General features: G+C 43.5%; 1 long non-coding RNA gene across 2 annotated transcripts; it reads right to left on the reverse strand.

Annotated features, from left to right (window-relative positions):
- Positions 1-502: 502 nt before the first annotated feature.
- Positions 503-5,288, reverse strand: LOC142872862 (uncharacterized). Of its 2 annotated transcripts, none has more exons than XR_012920953.1 (4): positions 4,903-5,288; positions 4,651-4,736; positions 4,000-4,200; positions 503-648 (listed from the first exon to the last, which is right to left on the reverse strand). It is a non-coding gene; the product is annotated as an uncharacterized LOC142872862 (long non-coding RNA). The 2 variants fall into 2 exon arrangements; XR_012920952.1 differs by having other exon boundaries at positions 4,000-4,204.
- Positions 5,289-19,622: the final 14,334 nt, after the last annotated feature.

Genomic DNA, 19,622 nt, shown 5'->3' on the forward strand with positions numbered 1-19,622 from the left:
TGGAGACTCAGAAGGAGGACGGGCAGGAGGAGGGTGAGGGAAGAAAAACTACCTTTTGGGTGTAATGTGCACTATTCAGATGACGGGTACACTAAAAACCCAGACATCACCACTATACCATCCATGTAACCAAAACCCCCCTGAACCCTTAAGTCTATCAAAAAATTTTTTAAAAAAGTGTTTCAATCAGGGCTTCTCTGGTTTTAAGGAACAGAAAGATAATGCAAACTAGCTTAGGCAAAGAGGAATTTTATTGGCTCACAGATGTGAGAAGTCTAGAGGTTGAGTTGTCAGTAGTCACGGTATGATCTAAGACTCATAAAACATTGCTAGATTTTTCTCTTTCTCTTGCCATCTCTCCATCTCTCAGCTCTGTGCATTGACATCAACTTGTATTTTCTTCCATTTTTCAAAGGTATTCAAGGTGACTGAAAGTATCTCTAGCTAGTGTGGTCCTTGCAGCTCTCAATCCCAGGGGAAGAAGAACTTTTCTTTTGCATAATCCAGAAATCTCGTCGCAGGAAAGACTCTGATTGGCTCATTTTGGTCATGTGCTCATGCCTGTGGTGAGCCCAGAGCATGGGGACCGGGAAGTCGGTAGGATGGGCAGTTTCACCAGGACCATGGGGAGGGAAAAGGGGTGATTCTCTAAAGGAAAAGCAGAGAGTTGATATCATATGAAAGATGCTGTTCAGGGAAAAACAACTGCGTCATTTACATGACTTATTTGGCAAGTGATTATTGGTCATGCTAGAAAAATCAATATAACTTTTTCAAACAGTTTATTCCTTTAATTAAGGTAAAAATTTATATCTCCAAATGTGTTTATATTATTAATTCCATACCAAATAATTGCTTTATAGACTAAGGATAATGATCTCAAGCACTGTTCTAAGCACCTAACGTGACTTAACACACTTAATTAATCTTCATCAAAATTACATGAGATAGGTCTCCTTGATATTCCATTTTTATAGATAAGTAAACCGAGGCTGAGAGAGTTAAAAAACTTTCCCCAAGCACACAGATAATGATTAGATGAGCTCAGATTCAAACCAGAGCAGTCTGACTGCAGAGCTGGCATTTTGAATACTCTAATGACAAAAGGAAATTGCCACTCAGCTTGTGTCACAGGACCACAGTGGGTAACTGAACCAAGTCCATTTTACTCATAGTAAACATTAAGTGATATCTTTTGAAATAAAATTAATTCATCAAAGATTAAGATGTTACTCTGTGTATAGCATTATGGTTAAGAATCTTAGGTGTTGGGAAGGTCATATGCAAAACAAGAGGATCAGGTCCTGTCCCTTAAGAAATTTGTAATTCTGTTTGAGGAGATAAAATATGCAAATGGGAAACATTAAAAAACAATAAAATCAGAGCCACTCAGGAGTCCTATTCATAAGTGCTGGGGAACATGCACGAAGTCATGCCTAGGGCTGGCTGGGCTTGGCTAGGGAAGCTTTTGTGAGAAGGCGAGTTTTAATCGGGCCATGAGAGAGGGACACACACAGATTAGCGAAAACCAGAGGACAGGCTTTATTAATCATAAACACTAGGAACTACAGATGACATTCATTTGTGCTACTGTGCCCCCTTCCCTCTGCCAGACCCTCCATGTGCACTCTCTCAGAGAATCAGCAGTCAGGCAGGTACTATCATTATCTTCATTTTTAAAGTATGAAGAAACCGAGTCCCCAAAAGGGTTAGGCAACATTTCAAGGCCACACGGCCAGTAAGTAGAACTGGGATTCATACTGAAGTCGGCTGACCCCAGAGCCTATGTTCCCAACCGCTATGCCCTTGGATTTATCCCATTTTAAAAGACATTAGGCTCATCATGTATCACTCACACTGGTAGGACTGCTAAGGCAGTCACTGGATTCTAGATGTGCGAAGATACGGTTGGTGCCCCAGGGCACAAAAGCAGGTGTGTTGGGTTCTGCCACTGTCACTCAGGGGCCAGAGCAGTTGACCTGGCAAGGGGCATTTGCAAACATGAGTAGCTCAGTGTGCACCACACCAGGAAATGCCCAGTCTCCATTCTGTCCAAGCCAGATTGTTGCAGTAATTTCCACAGGGTATCTTTCCTGGGGCCGTACATCATCAAGGCACTGCTAGGAAAGTGAAGGTTGGCCTATAAAGTGGCAGTCTAACCTTAAACCGGTGAAACAGCAGGGAAATTATTCACAGAGTTTGCTCGCATCAGCATAATCTGAGCGAACCATCCCCAAGGACAAGCCAAAATGAGCAGGAAATGCGGATAAAACATAATCATCAGAGGTAGAGGAAAAGACACGCAAAACTGATGAAAGCAGCGAGTGACATTTTCTGCCCAACTTTCCGTCATCCTTTTGGCTGCAGTGTCCCTGGGCACACCCTAAGTCCCAAAGTCCTCAAAGCAGACTAGGGAGAAATAGCATGTGTGCATGCTGATTTTTGTGTGCACGTATGAGTGTGTGTGTGCATGTTTAAATTCATGGCCAGCAACTCTGTCGTGTGTGTTAAATGGCTGAAAAGTTAGGAGAGTGCCAGGCTCTGCTTTAATTGGATTTTCTAAAGCATAAATAAAAGGTAGGGAAGGGAGATGCATTCTTTGATAGATGTCTTCCTTCAAGTGTGCACAGCTGGCCAGAGTCCCTCTCTTGCCTAATTAAGGGGCTGTATTCTGCTCACGCTCAGAGCTGCTGCTTGCGTGCTTGTCTGGAAGCTGACATCCAACCCATGTGGCCAGGAATGCCTCTAGAGGTGGAGATGGCACAGAAAACCCCCAAAGTGTTATGGGGACAAATGAGAACTTAATGGACGGGAGAGAAACATGACACCCAGCTCTGGACTGGATAGAAGGTCCCTAGAAGAATGGCTACAAGCGAGACTTAGAAATACATCCAACAAGTTAACCTTGAGGAGGTTTAGTGAAGACAAACCTCCAATAGCTTTTGAAGGTCCACTTTCGTTGTGGTAGGAGGTGGGTTGGAGGGTGGGCTTTTCCAGGCTGGGGGCAGAGACCATTCTGTAGTCTTTCCCTCTCCTGTCCATGTTCCTCACCAAGGCCAAGACTGGGGGAGGCAAGCTAGGCACTTAGGACAAAAAATTCAAGGAGACGCTCACTGTTGAGTGCCTGTAGTACTATAGGCAGAGGGATCTTTCAAACATACAGATATCTGTGTGCTAAAGGTAGAGTCCAAGCCCTTTATCAGGGCTCAGCCAACTTGGGGATCTCTTGAATATAAAATGTGGATTCTAGGTCACTGGGTCCTGAGATTCTGCATTTCTACCTAGCTTCCAAGGTGATGCTGGTGCTTCTGGTCTGGAGACCACACTTGGAAGAGTGAAGGTTCCAGCACCAGCAAAATCAGGCTGTGAGCCATATCCAGGCTGCTGCCTGTTTTTGTAAATAAAGTTTTACTGGAACACATTCAGTTACATATTGTCTGAGTGCTTCCTAGCTACAGCAGCAGAGTTGAATAGTTGCAGCACACTGTATGACCCATAAATCCTAAGTTATTTACCCTCTGCCCTTTTTTTTTTTTTTTTTTTTTTGAGACAGTCTCGCTTTGTTGCCCAGGCTAGAATGAGTGCCGTGGCATCAGCTTAGCTCACAGCAACCTCAATCTCCTGGGCTCAAGAGATCCTTCTGCCTTAGCCTCCCAAGTAGCTGGGACTAGAGGCATGCGCCACCATGCCTGGCTAATTTTTTCTATATCTATTAGGTGGCCAATTAATTTCTTTCTATTTATAGTAGAGACGGGGTCTCGCTCTTGCTCAGGCTGGTTTCGAACTTCTGACCTCGAGCAATCCGCCTGCCCTGGCCTCCCAGAGTGCTAGGATTACAGGCGTGAAGCATCGTGCCCAGCCTACTCTCTGTCCTTTACAGAAGAGTTTTCTAAACCCTGTTTATGGCATTTTTCTTTATTGCTAATCACTCTCACTCACATTTCAGCCAAATGCCCCATACTTTCATTTCTGGGGCTTTGCAAATGAGATTACCTCTACCTTGATGTTCTTCTCTTTGTAAACTCTTTCCTTGCTGCTCAGACTTCAGCTTATATGTCACTTCATCCATGACACCTTGCTTGGCCTCTGAAGACTGAGCTAGGTGACTGTCATATATGCTTCCAGAGCCTTGAACTTCTCATCATGACACTAATTGCCCTGAATGGCAATTCCCTATTTCATCATCTGACTCTCCATAGGCTTCCTAAGGACAGGAACAATAGTTTTTATTATTTATTTATTTTGAGACAGAGCCTTAGTCTATTGCCCTGGCTAGAGTGCCATGGGGTCAGCCTAGCTCACAGCAACCTCAAACTCCTGGGCTCAAGGGATCCTCCTGCCTCAGCCTCCCGAGTAGCTGGTATTACAGACATGCACCACCATGCCCAGCTAATTTTTTCTATATATTTTTAGTTGTCCAGCTAATTTCTTTCTATTTTTAGTAGAGATGGGGTCTCGCCCTTGCTCAGTCTGGTCTCGAAGGCCTGAGTTCAAATGATCCACCCGCTTCTGCCTCCCAGAGTGCTAGGATTACAGGCCTGAGCCACCGTGCCTGGCCCCTATACTTTTTAACTATTGAATCCTAAGCACTAGTCACATCCTTTTAGTATTCAGTTTTAAATTTGATAACTTTATGACAACTTTAGATACCTTCCTCGTTTTTAAGCATCTTGAACGTAGAGAGATGTTGGCATTCCAGAGAAATTCAGTCTCATCTGCTTCTCAGTACTGGTCTCCTTGAAGAGAGTGAAATACTCAACATTGCCCCCACACCCACCCACCACCACACGTGCGTGCGAGCAAACACACACACACACACACACACACACACACACACACACACACACACACACACAGCTGTTCTCAGCTCTCACTTCCAACGTAGGCGGAGGACCTCCAAACCTTTTGAAATTAAAATCCTTGAGAATTTAAGAATGGGTCTACATTTTTTTCCTGGAATCTGTAGCACTGGGACACTTAAGAGCATGGTAAAAGCTTTAGCAAGGGGGTAGAGAGAAACCCTTGCTTATTATGATTCTTGGATTGTCTTCGTTGTGTTCTCCTTTAATAAGGAGAATGGAAATCCAGTTCAATGGGCCATTTCAAGAAAGTAATCAGCCGTTTCGTCCATTGCCTCTCTCAGGAAGCCAAGCGGTGGTTTACAAAGCCCATTTCCCCTCAGCGGGGGCCCGTGGGGTCTTGGGTGAAGAGCCAGAGTCTGCCCAGCGGGCCGCCGCGGGCCGGCGCGGGGTCTGGCTGCGGTAGAGAGGCCTCCACTGCCTGGGATTCTTTCTGGAACAGCACAGCATGCAGCTCAGAGGTGGCCCCTCCGCTACGTATGAAGGGGGCCTCCGGTGGCGAGGCTTAGAGACTCCAAGCCAACCACCGATTGAAGGTTGGTAAGATTATCCGGGTGAGACGGTCTGAGCTAACCAGATGCATATCCAGCCACCAATTCTCTTAATTCTTTCCCGAGATGTTTAAACTCATCGCCACAACGTTTGCACATCACGAGGCATTTACCCCTTTTCCTCACGCTCTTTGTTTCTGCTCATTTCTGGTCAACTTCAACCAGGCCGGGTTCCCTCGAGTTCACGGTTAACGGTCAGAACCTATGCGTGTCCAGTGCCCCTGCTTTTTCGTTATCACAGATGAGTGCTTATGACTTTTTAATATCACAGGCATTTCCTCCGCGATCTCGCTCACTCTCTTTTTGAAGCGAGAGAATAAAAAAAACCAAAAAAAAAAAAAAAAACCTCCTGCGGAGAAATTATGTAACTCTAAAAAAACAACAGCCAGCATTTGAGACGTCCTGTGACAGTGAAAAGCCAAATTCCAGATGTTGGGTTTTGATTCTCCGGAGGAATGTGTGCAAGGAAGGGAAGGATTGGAGCTGGGTAAGGAACTCATTAGAGAGCTGCCGACTTCCCTCTGGGCTCGGTTAGGAGCGCGAGGCAGGCCCGGGTGGGCAGCACCTCTAGCCCCAGCTGCCCCGCAGGCTGCAGCCTCGACTTTCAGATGCCTGGCCCCACTTCCACCCTGATGCTCTCAATAAAGGTTGACCACAGAACACCTGAGGCAGGACAAAAAGGACAAGGTCCTTGGAAGAGACAGTGTATTCACTCATTTGTTTTCTCATGTGCCACTCTGAATATGCCCGACAAGCAATTTCTGGATTTAAGTTTGACCCTTTCGCCCCCCCCCCCAACCCCTTTTATGTAAAGTAGTTGCTCATTTCACTGTTTTGGTGCTGTCATAGTTGGGATTTTTCAGGCCACACACAGACATACTTTTTAGTTTTGGCAAGAAGTAAACAGCCAAAGCTCATAAATTATTATACGTTCCTAAATATTTAGTGTACTTAGATGTGTTGTGGGTTTTTTAAAGGAAAGAAAAGAAAACCGAGGGTGGTTAAAAACAAGCTTTAGCCAGAGGAAGATAAAATCCTCTGTTTTATTGTCTGAAAGCTCGAAAGCAGTCACTGAGAAACAAAAGTGAACTTTTGAAGTGTTCAAAGGAATCATACTCTGAACTTCAAGGAAAACATCTCTTGATTTCAGCACAGTTTTGGATTAAGTGTCCCACAATGACAGGGTGAAGAAATACTTGCATTTAAGAGTCGATGAATCATGGAGAGAAAGAAATGGTGATCCTGGAACCAATCAATGATCTAATGGGGCTGCTCTGGGTCAGGCAGTGGGCAGGAGGCAGGGAAGCTGGCTTCTCGTCTTCCATTCCTAGGGGGAGGCCACATTATCCTTCTGTGTCTGGAAGAGAGAATTAGGTGTACCCCACTTCAAGAGATGCTAAAGTACAACCATTTGAATATCTCAGAATGGGTGCTGGAGTAGGAGTGATGCTCGCATTGGCAAAAGTTCTTCACTTTATAAGTGTATATATGCCCCAGAATTGTTTAGTAACTGCCTTAGTACATTTAAAATAAAATTGAATTTCTAAAACATTGATTTTTTTCTTTTTAGAAAAACACTAAGAAAAACACAGATCTTTTTAGGAAATTCGATTATACATTGCATAAAGTGCGGCATTCTTGTGCTAGCCAATTTCATCTCAGGTTTATGAAGATATCAGTACCAACATTATTTTGACATTTTCCTGCTCAAAAACCTCTGGTGGCTCCCCATCATCCATTGCAAGGTTTCCTGACCTTGGCACTATTGACATTGGGGGCTTATAAACAACAGAAATTTATTTCTCACGGTTCTGGAGGCTGGGAAGTCCACGATCAAGGTGACAGTAGATTCAGTGTCTGGTGAGGATCCACATGCTCGTAGATTGCCAACTTCTAACTTTAACCTCAGAGTGGGAGAGGTCTCTCTCAGGCCTCTTTTATAAGGGCACTAGTCTCATTCATGAGGGCTCTACTCCTGTGACCTCCCAAAGGCCCCGCCTCCTAACGTCCCCACCTAATACCCCCACCTTGAGGGTGAGGATGTCAACATATGAATTTGGAGGGGACATAAACATTTATACCATATCACATTCCCACTCTCAGTCATGGCAATCAAAAATGTCTCCAGACATGGCCAAATGTTCCCTAGGGAGCAAACCCCACTCCTGGTTGGGAGACACTAGCCTATTGAACAAAGAGTCTATGTCTTTCCTTCTCCATTGCCAAGAGTTTGGTCTCCACTGCCCCTGTCCTCTCCCTGCGGCACATCTGTCCCCCAGTCTCCAAGCTACATACTTTGTTAGTCCTCTTTAGCCCTTTGTTCCTGTGCTTCCCCCACGCCCCACCTTGCAATGCCTTTCTTCTTGCTTGCTCCCTACCACATCCTACCACATCTTCAGGACATGTCTCCAGTTCCATCTCTTTCAGAGTTCCCAACCCCTTTTGCTTTTCTCTTCTTAATATAGGTGGTGTTAATTGTTCCTTTTTCTCATTTGGGACAATAGAAACTCTAGAGGTGTTTGGGGGCATCTGAGAGCAGGGGTACCTTGAGCTCCTGGAGAGAGCCCTGGGGAAGAACTGAGAACCCAGAGTAGAAATTATTGCCTGAGAATTATTGTCCCAAGAATTCCCGATACTCAGATGGGACCAGATATTGCTGAGAGAGGACCAGACCTTGCAATAGGTTAAGCAATGCCTGCTTGGTGGTCACTTGAGTAGACTGATGCCAGAAGCCCAGATTGGGGGGGGGGGGAGCAAGGAGCAAGGCCACTGGGGAAGGATAATGACATTGAGGATCAGCTTCATTGTACTCAGATCCCTTGCCACTGCATAGGCCAATGCAGGCAGTCAGTGGCAACATCAAAAGGGTGGCTTTGAGGTTTAAGTACCGCACAACCCCATCAGACTCCCTTCAAACCATTTATGACAATAATAATAATAATAGCTATTATTATTCTATCATTAAGACTGACCAACTGTCTCAGTTTGTTTGGGATGGGTTGGGTGATTTTCAGTTTTGTAACAGAGACAGTCCCTGGCATAATGGGAAAAGTTGGTCACCCTGCTACCACTATTACCATTACAACTACCACTACCACCATTATTGCAGTTTTTAATGTACTCTTTTAGGTGCAATTTAAGTTTCTCAATTTTGTGCAAAGGTAGTTGAAAGCTACTTTAGAAAAAAGCAGAAAAATTTTTTTGATCTATAACATATAATCCAGAAAAAACTGCTTACCACTCACACACTTTCCAATGGGATAGCCACCTCTAATGTAGCCACTTCTATATATTAATATAATAGAATTCTCAAGTTGCCACTGGCAAATAGGCCTCATTATAACACTGGGCTGAGAGAGTTTCCTGGCATTGGGTCCATCTGATTTGGGTCAGAACACACATGGTAATGAGGTTCTACAGTCTTGAAGGAATATCCAAATATTTGAATGAGTATGTTTTCTTTTCCACTTCCGCAGCTCAGACCTCTTTGCTGGTTAAGTCGATGGAGTGACCAGTCCCGGGTTTGCTGTAAGCAAGTGTTCCAAGTAGAAGGTACCTCAAGTTCCAGATAATCTAGTTGGCTAATTGGTCTTCTCCAACAAAACAAAAGAGGCCAACAAAACACGCCAACAAAATTAGTTTAGTTGTGTGTTTATTTAAGTAGACTTGGCCACAAAAATCCTTGTCTTGAATTCTGGACTCACTCATATCCATTACTGACAGGCGTAGATGAGTTAACCACCAGCTTTCTCATCTGTAAAAATGGGATCATACTAGTTTGCTATACTAATTAGTGATGAGTTTGTGTCGAATGAGGTGAGAGCATGCTGAGAAGTGTGAGGTGTTTTGGAAATGGAAGCCTTTGTCCTGAAAGTGCTTTCTTATGGTGAATTTCGAAAAAGAATATTATGTTAACCTTCTCTTGGATTTGTGTTCAAAGCCTTGCAAAATACATAAGCACTCCATTTCACGTGCTGAGAGGGTCTGTGTTATAGCTGCTATTTTTGGTGAATATCGTTATTCCATTCACTGTGCAGTCCTGAAATTTGGGCTCCGAGGCAGCACATGTGGAATGGAGACAATGAAATTCTCTGTCCCAGAGCAGCTCCTCTAAATACCATGGGACTTCATGTAGAGGCCCCTTGATGGTAACTGCGAGCCATGGTACTCTACAGTATAAGAGTAAATACTGCCAGATAGTATTAAGAGCCCTTACTCCAGAGGAGCAGAGGTGATTTCCAATCTAAATCCAACCTTAAAATTCTAACTCAAAAGAAAACCAGCCAATTCTATAATATGATTCCTAAGTGCTATTTCAACCTTGGCTACTAGAGCTACGTATCGACCAGACTAGAGGGCCTTCTTTACCTTTTCAGTGGTATTTGTGGTGGTGAGAACATCATGGAAATTATCATAGTATGTACATGTATGTGTATGGTGGGATGGAGGAGTGCACTTTTGAGTCAGACTGACCTGGGTTTAAAGAACTCTGTTCTTTACCTGTGCCTTTGAATTAATAAATATTGATTGAGTAATAATCATAATTTCTATTATTATTCTTGCTCAGTTGAGATGAGAATGCTCTTTGCATTAAGGGTGCCCACTCGGGTGGCTTGCAATGGGACAGCCTCCAAGAATGCTGGTGGGGAGATGGTTTAGGACAGAAAAATCAGCTTTGGCCTCATCTGGTAGGAGAAGAAGCACCTGGAAATATAGGTATGGAATGCTGATTCCCAGTAAGGCTATTGGTTGATGGAAGAGAAATTGAGGCAAATTATCATATAGCCTATAGCAATGGTGTGAAATCTTCAAAATGTGTGGCTGGGGAAAGAGTGTCCAGGAGCCAACTGCAGCCAGGCCAACACCAGGCCTGTGGAAGGAAGGCAAGAAGAACTTCAAGCTAATGCTGGTTGCTCCTCAAGAACCCTGTCCTCCAGCAACTCTGGCTGCTAGAGGGTGCCCAGATAAACCTTACTCTTGGCTGTAGATAGAATGCCCTTGTCTTCCTACCCCACTCCAGACTCCATCCGCTTCATAGTAGTTTCCACCTGTTGGAATCTAGCCACCCTTTAAAGCCCATCTCAGAAGACCCCTTCCCCGTGGAGTGATCCCCTGGAAGTGCTCTCTCGCCTCCCCAGCTGTGCTGCCCAGACTACTAGGGTGAAAGAAAACCAACAAACCAAGAAACAACTCGGGGATCCAGGGAGGATAGATTTTGGATTGACAGGTTTTATTTGGCCAAATAATGATATTTAAAAATGCATAAATAAAACTGTATGATACTTTTAATTCTATAAAAATTAGTGTGTTAATTTCAAAGGTAAGAAGGGCATGATTTCAGAATAAACAACAGTTTTTGAAATAGAACAAAGTTTATCTTACAAAATAATCTGTCTACGTTTGTTTTCTTTGCATCATTTCACCTTACATTTCTGAAAATTTTACTATGGGCCTTAGAGCCTTCTGCAGCTCATAGTATTTGGCAATCTCAACCCAGTGATGGTTTATTGGTACTTGTTTGGCCCTTCTCAAATAATGGTCCCCATTATGCTGACATTTTGGGTTCCCATCTATTTTATCTTAAGCTTCCTCATGGTAGGACCCAATTCTGACTTGTTTCTGTATCCCTAGAGCCCTTAGCCTGGAGTTGATCTCCATGAAGTTTCAAATAGATGTATGAATGTACTATGCTTGGACAAGGTAGACTTCTGGGCAGACCAGAACAAATGGTAGGGCTTTTCTATGGATCCTTTGTTGCCCCAGTTTTTTGAGAGTTCCAAACTGGAACCTGAGCTACGATAGACTGATTATGTTAATGATCCCCATTCTACTAGTCCTGTAAGTTCATTATAGAGCCCAGCCATATGACTTATTGGGGTAATTGGATGTCAGCAGGCATGATGCAAACAGAGGCTTGAAAAGGCACTTGCTTATTTCTACTTGTGCCATGAGAGGAGTGTGTTTGAACTAGCCTGCTGGAAAATGAGAAGGTGAAGAAAGCCAAGTCAGCCCAGTCAGGGCCAATCTAGATCAGCCACCAGCTAGTTGTTAACACCCAAACATGTGAGTGAGCAGCCACTATTATTGGCAGGGGCAATTGATCAACTGACCTGCAGCTGATGGAGACCAGCCAAAATCAGCTGTGCACAGTCCAAATTAGCTGGATCCTGAAGACTTGAAGAGTTCAGCTAGCATTTAGTTTTATATGCAACTGAGATTTTGTGGTTGTTATGTGGCTTTATTGGGGCAATAGATAATGGATACAAGAGCCTTTGGGCTAAAAGGTAAAAGGATGATGTATTCGTTTCCTAGGGTTGCTGTAACAAAGCACCACACACTGGTGACTTAGAGCAACAGAAATGTGTGGCCTCACAGTTATGGAGGCTGAAAGTCTGAAATCAAGGTGTTGACAAGGCTGTTCTACCTCTGAAGGCACTAGGAAAGGATTATCTCATGCCACTCTCCTAGCTCCTGGTAGCCTTAGGCATTCTTTGACTTATAGATGTGTCTCCCTACTCTTTTATCTTCATATATGTTCTCCCTGTGTCTTCACATTATCTTTCTTTTTTTTGGTTTTTGAGACAGAGTCTCACTTCATTGCCTAGGCTAGAGTGAGTGCCGCGGTGTCAGCCTAGCTCATAGCAACCTCAAACTTCTGGGCTCAAGCAATCCTTTTGCCTCAGCCTCCTGAGTAGCTGGGACTAGAGGCATGTGCCACCATGCCCAGCTAATTTTTTCTATATATATATGTTAGTTGGCCAATTAATTTCTTTCTATTTATAGTAGAGACGGGGTCTCGCTCTTGCTCAGGCTGGTTTCGAACTCCTGACCTTGAGTAACCCACCCGCCTCGGCCTCCCAGAGTGCTAGGATTACAGGCGTGAGCCACCGTGCCCGGTCCATCTTCTTTCTTTGTGTGTCTGTCTCTGTGTCTAAATTTGTCCTTTATATACAGACACCAGTTATATAGCAGCAGGGCCTGTCTTAGTCCCTTTTGTGCTGCTATAACAGAATACCTGAGATTGGGTAGGTTATAAAGTACAGAAATATATTGTCTCATGGTTCTCAGGTTGGAAGGTTCAAGATCAAGGCACTGGCAGGTTGGTTGTCTGGGGAGGATGACTCTCTGCTTCCAAGATGGCACCTTGTTGCTGCAGCCTCCTGGGGGGAAGGAACGCTGTGTCCTCACATGGCAGAATGGGGAAAGGCAGGCCAACTGCATGCTGGGTAAGGCCTCTATGAATAGTGCCATAATCCTATTCACAACAGAGGAGCCCTCGTAGCCTAATCACCTGGTAAAGGCCCACCCTCTTAACACCATGACATTGAACATTCAGTTTCAATACCTCAATTTTGCAGAAGACACATTCAAACCATAGTAGGGCCTAATGACCTCATATCCTAATGACCTCATTTTAACTATTACATTTGGAAAGAGCCTATTTCCAAATAAGGTCACATTCTGAGGTACTAGGGGTTAGAATTTCAATGTATCTTTTTGGGATACAATTCAACCATAGCAAGTGTAAGGTTACTGTGGGTTACCACTGAAGACATGAGAGCCATTCACATGGCCTAACTTAAGGCAGCCTCCTGATACCCTCCTTCCCAAATCCCTTTACCCAACCCCCTGGAATTATCCTGTGGTCTGTCCCTTCTAAAAATATCCCATTGGCTTGTTGGAGGATCAGGATAAAAATAACTATTAGCTAATATCTTTGTTATAAGCCAAAGTGAGCAAACAGCAGACTAAGCCAGAAGAAAGGATGGGAAGAGAAGGAGATCTATTTCATATAAGGATGGAGGGATCAAAGACCACATTTATCCACTCAGCTGTCATCCCTGAGCCTGAGCCAGTGGCAGCACTTGCAATCTGGGGCCTGGCTGGGAGGGGTGTGCCGCCCAAGACCCAGGCTGAGATTCCCAGGAGCTGCTCTTACACTTCACAGGGCTCCTTACCCTAAACACCCATCCTGTAGCAAATGATTTTGCTGCTATGCACTTCACTAATTCTGAGTTCATTTAAACACATGTAAAATACATCTAGATGTTTTCAAAACAATATACTACAAAGATCCCAAAGTGTTGATACTTTAAACTAAATAACACAGGAGCATTACCTCTCAATGCTTCAGTGGCATCATGCCTTGTATTGTCAGACTGTCTCAGTCAACTTTCTCAGTAGAGTGGGAGGCCTTCTAAATTTTGCAAATATATGATCATCCAGTTGTATAACTTTTTCTGAATTCATTGCTATAGAAAAATGCTTTGTCCAGCTCTGGCTACAGTGTTTCCTGCCTTCTTGGCAAGATTTATTGTCTCTCAACGTGAGCCTCCAGTATCTCTTGTCAAGTCATTAACCAGGTGCAAATAAACCATTTCATTCTGGGGTTTCTCAAGTTTTAAAAATTGAACTTTCCCTTTAAGACAGGGAATTCTGCTTTGAGAGGGCTGAGGAAGGAGAATAAAGAGAATACATGTTGGCTGTTTCCCAGAAACCATTTGGCACCTGCATGGTCTGTGTATGGTGTGAGAGCTCTACCTGCCTTCCGGCAAAACTACCAACGCACCTCTGGTCTACACTGACTTGTCTACCCACAGAAACTGTTCTGCTACTTTTCACAGAAGAAGCATACTGGTTTAGACAAATGACTTACCTATTTCTGTCCTGCATAATTTGTTAATGGTTAGGCAGTTTTGGGTTTTGAAGAGGTTTGGGGCAGTTGTGAGTAGGCAAGATGACAGATTAGTGGCTCTCCACACTGGCTGCACAGTAGAAGCAGCTGTGGGGCTTTAAAAATACCTGTGATGGTTCATTTTATGTGTCAACTTAACTGGGCCATGGTGCCCAGATATTTGGTTTAATACTGCTTTGGATGTTTTTGTGGGGGTGTTTTGGGATGAGATTAAAATTTAAATAAATGGGCTTTGAGAAAAGCAGTTTGCATCCCTAATGTAGGTATAAATAAGGAGGGGGGGGGCAGTCAAAGACCACCTTTGTCCACTCAGCAGTGAGATGGGCCTCATGCTGTCAGTTTAAGTCTTCTGGAAAACAAAAGATTCACATTTGGACTGGAACATTGGCTCTTCCCTGGGTCTCTAGCCTGCAGGCCCAGCCTACAGATTTTGGACCTGCCAGTCTCTGTAATCACACACACAAAAATAAATACATAAAAATAAAAATAAAAATAAATCTCTCTCTGTATGTACACATCCTGTTGGTTCTGTTTCTCTGGAGAACCCTGACTAATACAATACCCATTTCTGACCCCTTTTCCCTGGTGATTCTGTTGCCATTGGCAGAAGGTGGGCCAGGGGACAAGTACCAGGGGAGTGTTAATTTTAAAACATCTCAAGGTGATTCTAGCATGAGCAAGGTTGTCTAGTACTGCCAGAGCTTCTTTCTTCCCTTCACGTTGAAATGAGTCCTGACTTTGCCATTAGCTGGCCGAATACCCTCAGGCACACAACTCTTAAACTTTGTAAGCCCCAGTGTTCTTATCTGTAAAGTACAGGTAATGACACCAGGGCCTTCAGATTGTTGCGACAGTGAAATAAAGTCAAATAAAATGAGAACTCAAAAGGCACAATATTTTCATTTTTATTAGGTGGGATGAACGTGTGTATCTTGTGTGCTCGTTCCTTTTGTTATCACCGTGGTGTACAAAGCAGGGCTCTGTAAGTCGGGTGGGCTTTTCTTTTTTCCATTCTTAGGCATTATCCTTTGGCCTCTCCTCTTGGGCAAGCAGCTCAGTCTCAGCAGTTTGCCAAGCGTGGCCGAGAGCCCTGCATCTGACCTGGTTTCAGCACAGCAGGGGCCAAGCCAAGATGGGTGGACCCTGGATATTCAAGATTCAGCAATTACAGTTGACTTCGGGTCTCCGTGTGGGGCTTCTGCACCGGGGGACTATCTGGGACTATGATGAAGTCATAGGTCACTTAGGAAATGTTGGTGAAACAAATTGAAATATTGTGGTCGAATCGCAGCTGTGTAAGAGACCAAGAGACATATGTGACCGATTTGCATGGTTAGCTGGGAGGCACACGGTCGCCTGTGGTGAGAGGCTTCAGCCCATGCATGGGTGTAAACGATCTTCCCTCCGTCTCTGGCCCGATGGGCAGCTCGCTGTTGATAGTGTATTAATTTCAGGTGGTCATGCCCCTGTTCAGGTATCCGAGTGCCTGGCTGTGAAGCATACTCCTCGATGTGACATTTGAGAGGGACATTTGAGAGTGTTACGGGAAACCACTTTTCCCATACTTTGTCATCTTGAGTGAAATGTATTCAGGACATGTAAAAAGCATGCCCTTTAATTTATGGCAACATAAACAAAGCCTAAGCAGCCTGGACTGAAATTACAGAGATGAGCGGGGGAGAAGCGTGGGTGTGTATAATGCAGTTAACATCCATTTACCCGGCGTTGCCTGAGTCTGGGCAGGATGGCCCCAGAGTTTGGACCATTAGCACATGCTTTGCTCACATGAAAATTATGAAAACAGTTGGATTTGTTTGTATCTACATTGGAAGAAGGTATTTTGAATAGCTTAAGGAAAGTGTTTTATTTGAAAAGATTGAAGACTAGGAAACGTCCATTCAAACCTATATTCAGAAAGGCTTATGCCACGTCTGTAAATTTTTAAGTCATCTAGCAAAATAAATTATTAGATGGCAGTTGGTGGAAACCACTTAGCAAGATCTGTTGGTTTCAGATGAAATTTATTTCATCATATACGTAGAGGTTGCTTTTGGGTCAGGCCCTGTGTTAAACTCTGAAGAGGCATAAGGATGTGTTCAATGTGTTTGATGTCCCTAAAGAGACTTGTATTAAAATGCTGTGTAGGGTGATGATTAAAGTTAAAGAAAAAGTTCCACTTTTTACTAGTGATGTAACTATATGTAAATTACTTTAAGAGTCAGGTTTTTTCATCTGTAAAATGGATTTAACGATGATGATGATGATAATGATGATGGTGCTAGCAAACACGTATAGAGCACTCACACCATCTGGGCTCGCAACAAGTTCAGATGCAAGGAACTTTCGTGTATTTCTCATTCAGTCCCTGCATAGTGGGGTAGGTACTATTACCAGTGAGGTAGGTACTATTACTTCCATTTTTACTTCCTTTATAGGCTATAGTGACAATTAAATGAGTTAATGTATATAAAGCACTAAGCACAATGCCTGACATTGGGAGATGTCAGTAAGCATTAGGAATAATAATAAATATTAAATTTTAATCAGTTGATAGAAGTCAGTTCCCAAATAATTGTGATAACTGCTTTAGAAGAGGTATAGGTAAAATGCTGTGAGGATTCAGAATGGGTAGAGAGAGCCTTTAGGAGCAGCAAAGACTTGATGAGAGAGGAGAGTGGTGGTCTTGGAGCTGGGCCTTCCAGGAAGGAGGTGATCACAACAGGCGCTTGTGGCAACAAAGACACACAGGCAGAAGGCACCAGGATGAACATGCCCCGAGGCAGGACAGAGGAGGGCACATTTGGGGCAACTGTGAGTAGGCTAGTTGGCTAAGAAAGGGGGAAAACGCGTGAGTTAAGACCAGAAAATGTAGGTCCTGTTGTGGAGCACCTTGAATGCATCCTAAGAGTTTACCCTGAGTTTGGCAGGTGGGAGAGCCACTGCAGGATTGATTACAAGTGGTGAACACCATGGTCAGAGCTGTTTGCTTCTTGGATGCAGCCCTCCAAATGTTACCCAGGGAACACATAAAATATTGGCAAAGCCATTGGTCCTGGGATTTAAAATGAACTCAGAGCCAGGCCACAATCCAAAGTGGATGAGAGTTTGGCTTTAAGGAAGAGGATTAGATCAGACCTGAAAACTCACAGGGGTCAGATTTAGCTGGTCTGGTCCCTGCATCAACAGCAGTGCCAATAGTTCATCTGTTTTTAAAGTGAACCCACCCATCTAGCTTCCACCTCTTCGCCTGGCTAATAGGGACACTTAGAATGAACAGCAAGGAGTGCCAGCACATAGTACACACCTGGGACACAGAACGTGGGGTGAAAGTTGTATAAAACTTGCCACCAAATGTTGTGGTGGCACCCTCCCCTACCTCCCCTACTGTTTCTAAATGGGACGAAGTGTGATCCAAGCACAATCCATTCATTGTGCATTTCTTGTGTGCCTTCAAAGTGCAAGGCAAAGAGCTAGAAAGCTACAAGGATATGGCCCTTCTCCTCTAGGAGCTTAGAATCCGGTGGAGAATCTAAAGGACAAACACAAATAGATATAAGGTAAAGTGGCAGGGGTAAGAACATTTAAAGGTGAGCAGCAGAGAGCTTGGGTGGGTGGGAGGGTGCAGATGGTAATGGTGGGTCTTCTTTGGAGAAAGATAGCACCTATCAGTCCCTTACCTTGTCCTTTATATTTTAGTACACCATCTTCTGTGGGCTGAGTGTGATAGTGTCTTGACATCCGGCAGACTTTGGTTGGATCCACCTTTTACTGACTCCCTTTAGGACTCCACTGGTAAATTTTTGGACCTTCATTTTTTACAAAATGGGGATGATATTCCAGTCACGCAGTCACTTAATGATGGAGGTACATTGTGAAAAATGTGTCGTTAGATGACTTTATTGTTGAGTGAACCTCACAAAGTGCACTTAACACAAACCTAGGTGATTCGGCCTGCTGCTCCTGGGCCATAAACCTAGCCAGTATGTATTGGATACTGCAGGAAATTGCAACACAATGGTAAGTGTTTGTATATCTAAACATAGAAAAGGCACAGTAAAAACATGGCACAAAAGATAAAAAATGGTGCACCTGTAGAGGGCGTTTCATGAATGGAGCTTGCAGGACTGGAAGTGGCTCTGGGTGAGTCAGTGAGCGAGCGGTGAGTGAATGTGAAGGCCTAGGACATTACTGCACACACTACTGCAGACTCTATAAACACTGTACACTTAGGCCACACTAAATTTATTAAAAAGGCCTTTCTTTAATAATAAATTAACCTTAGCTTACTGTAACTTTCTTACTTTATAAATTCTGAAATATTTTTAAACTTTGTGACTCTTTTGTAATAACATTTAGCTTAAAACGCAAACACATTGTACAGTTGTACAAAAATATTTTCTTTCTTTATATCCTTATTCTATAAGCTTTTTCCTATTTAAAATTTTTAAAACTTTTTTGTTAAAAACTAAGGCACACACACACATGTTAGCCCAGGCTAGACACTCTATTTTGCCATCTCCAGTGGCAGCTCTTCCCAAACCTGCTCCACACATGCTTGTAACATGGATGTGAATCAGGCTATAGACCTCCTCATCCATGCGCAGTTCCACTGCGCTGACTTAGGCTGACTTAGGCCACGTGCCTGCTTCTGAATCAGGAACAATCTTCATACGTTCCTGTGCCATTTGCTGGTAAACTCTGTGACCTTGGGTAAGTTACTTAACCTCTCTGTACCTAAGTTTTTTAATCTATTACATTGACTTCAGGATAGCACCAACCTCGTATGGGCGTTGTTAGAATTTAATGAGTGATGCTCATTAAGCTTAGATCAGTGTTTTGTTCAGACCACCTGCAGCGATCTATTGATAGGTCATGAAATAAATTTAATGGATCGCGACTAGCTCGAAAACCAAAAATAAAAGAAAAAAGAACAGCAGTGAATAGAGGATACCAGAGCACATTGCATATGATAAAGGTAAGTATTGTTTCACAAAACTTTTGCTTAAGTTTTATAAGTGTTTGTGTACTTGGTTGTGATATAAAATAATTCATATAATGGTTCATGAAACAAAGTTGGGCAACATTAGCTTAAGGTAATCAGGATGAATGGCCAAGGCTGGGCATTGGGAGAGGAGGAAGAACTGCTGGTGGAGAAACAAATTGCCAAGTCTCCTACGGGGTTTGTAAAGTGCCAGGCATTGATATCAGAGAATATATATATATATATATATTTTTTTTTTTTTTTTTGAGACAGAGTCTCACTCTGTTACCCAGGCTAGAGTGCCGTGGTATTAGCCTAGCTCACAGCAACCTCAAACTCCTAGGCTCAAGTGACCCTTCTGCCTCAGCCTCCCGAATAGCTGGGACTATAGGCATGCACCACTATGCCTGGCTAATTTTTTTTCTATATAACACATGTAACGTTCACAGCATCATCTGAGATAGGCAACTTTATCAATCCCATTTTACAGATGAGAGAACTGTGGGAGAGATGTAACTTAAACAATGTGACATTGC

This window comes from Microcebus murinus, chromosome 9, assembly GCF_040939455.1.
Source record: "Microcebus murinus isolate Inina chromosome 9, M.murinus_Inina_mat1.0, whole genome shotgun sequence".
NCBI lineage: Eukaryota > Metazoa > Chordata > Mammalia > Primates > Cheirogaleidae > Microcebus > Microcebus murinus.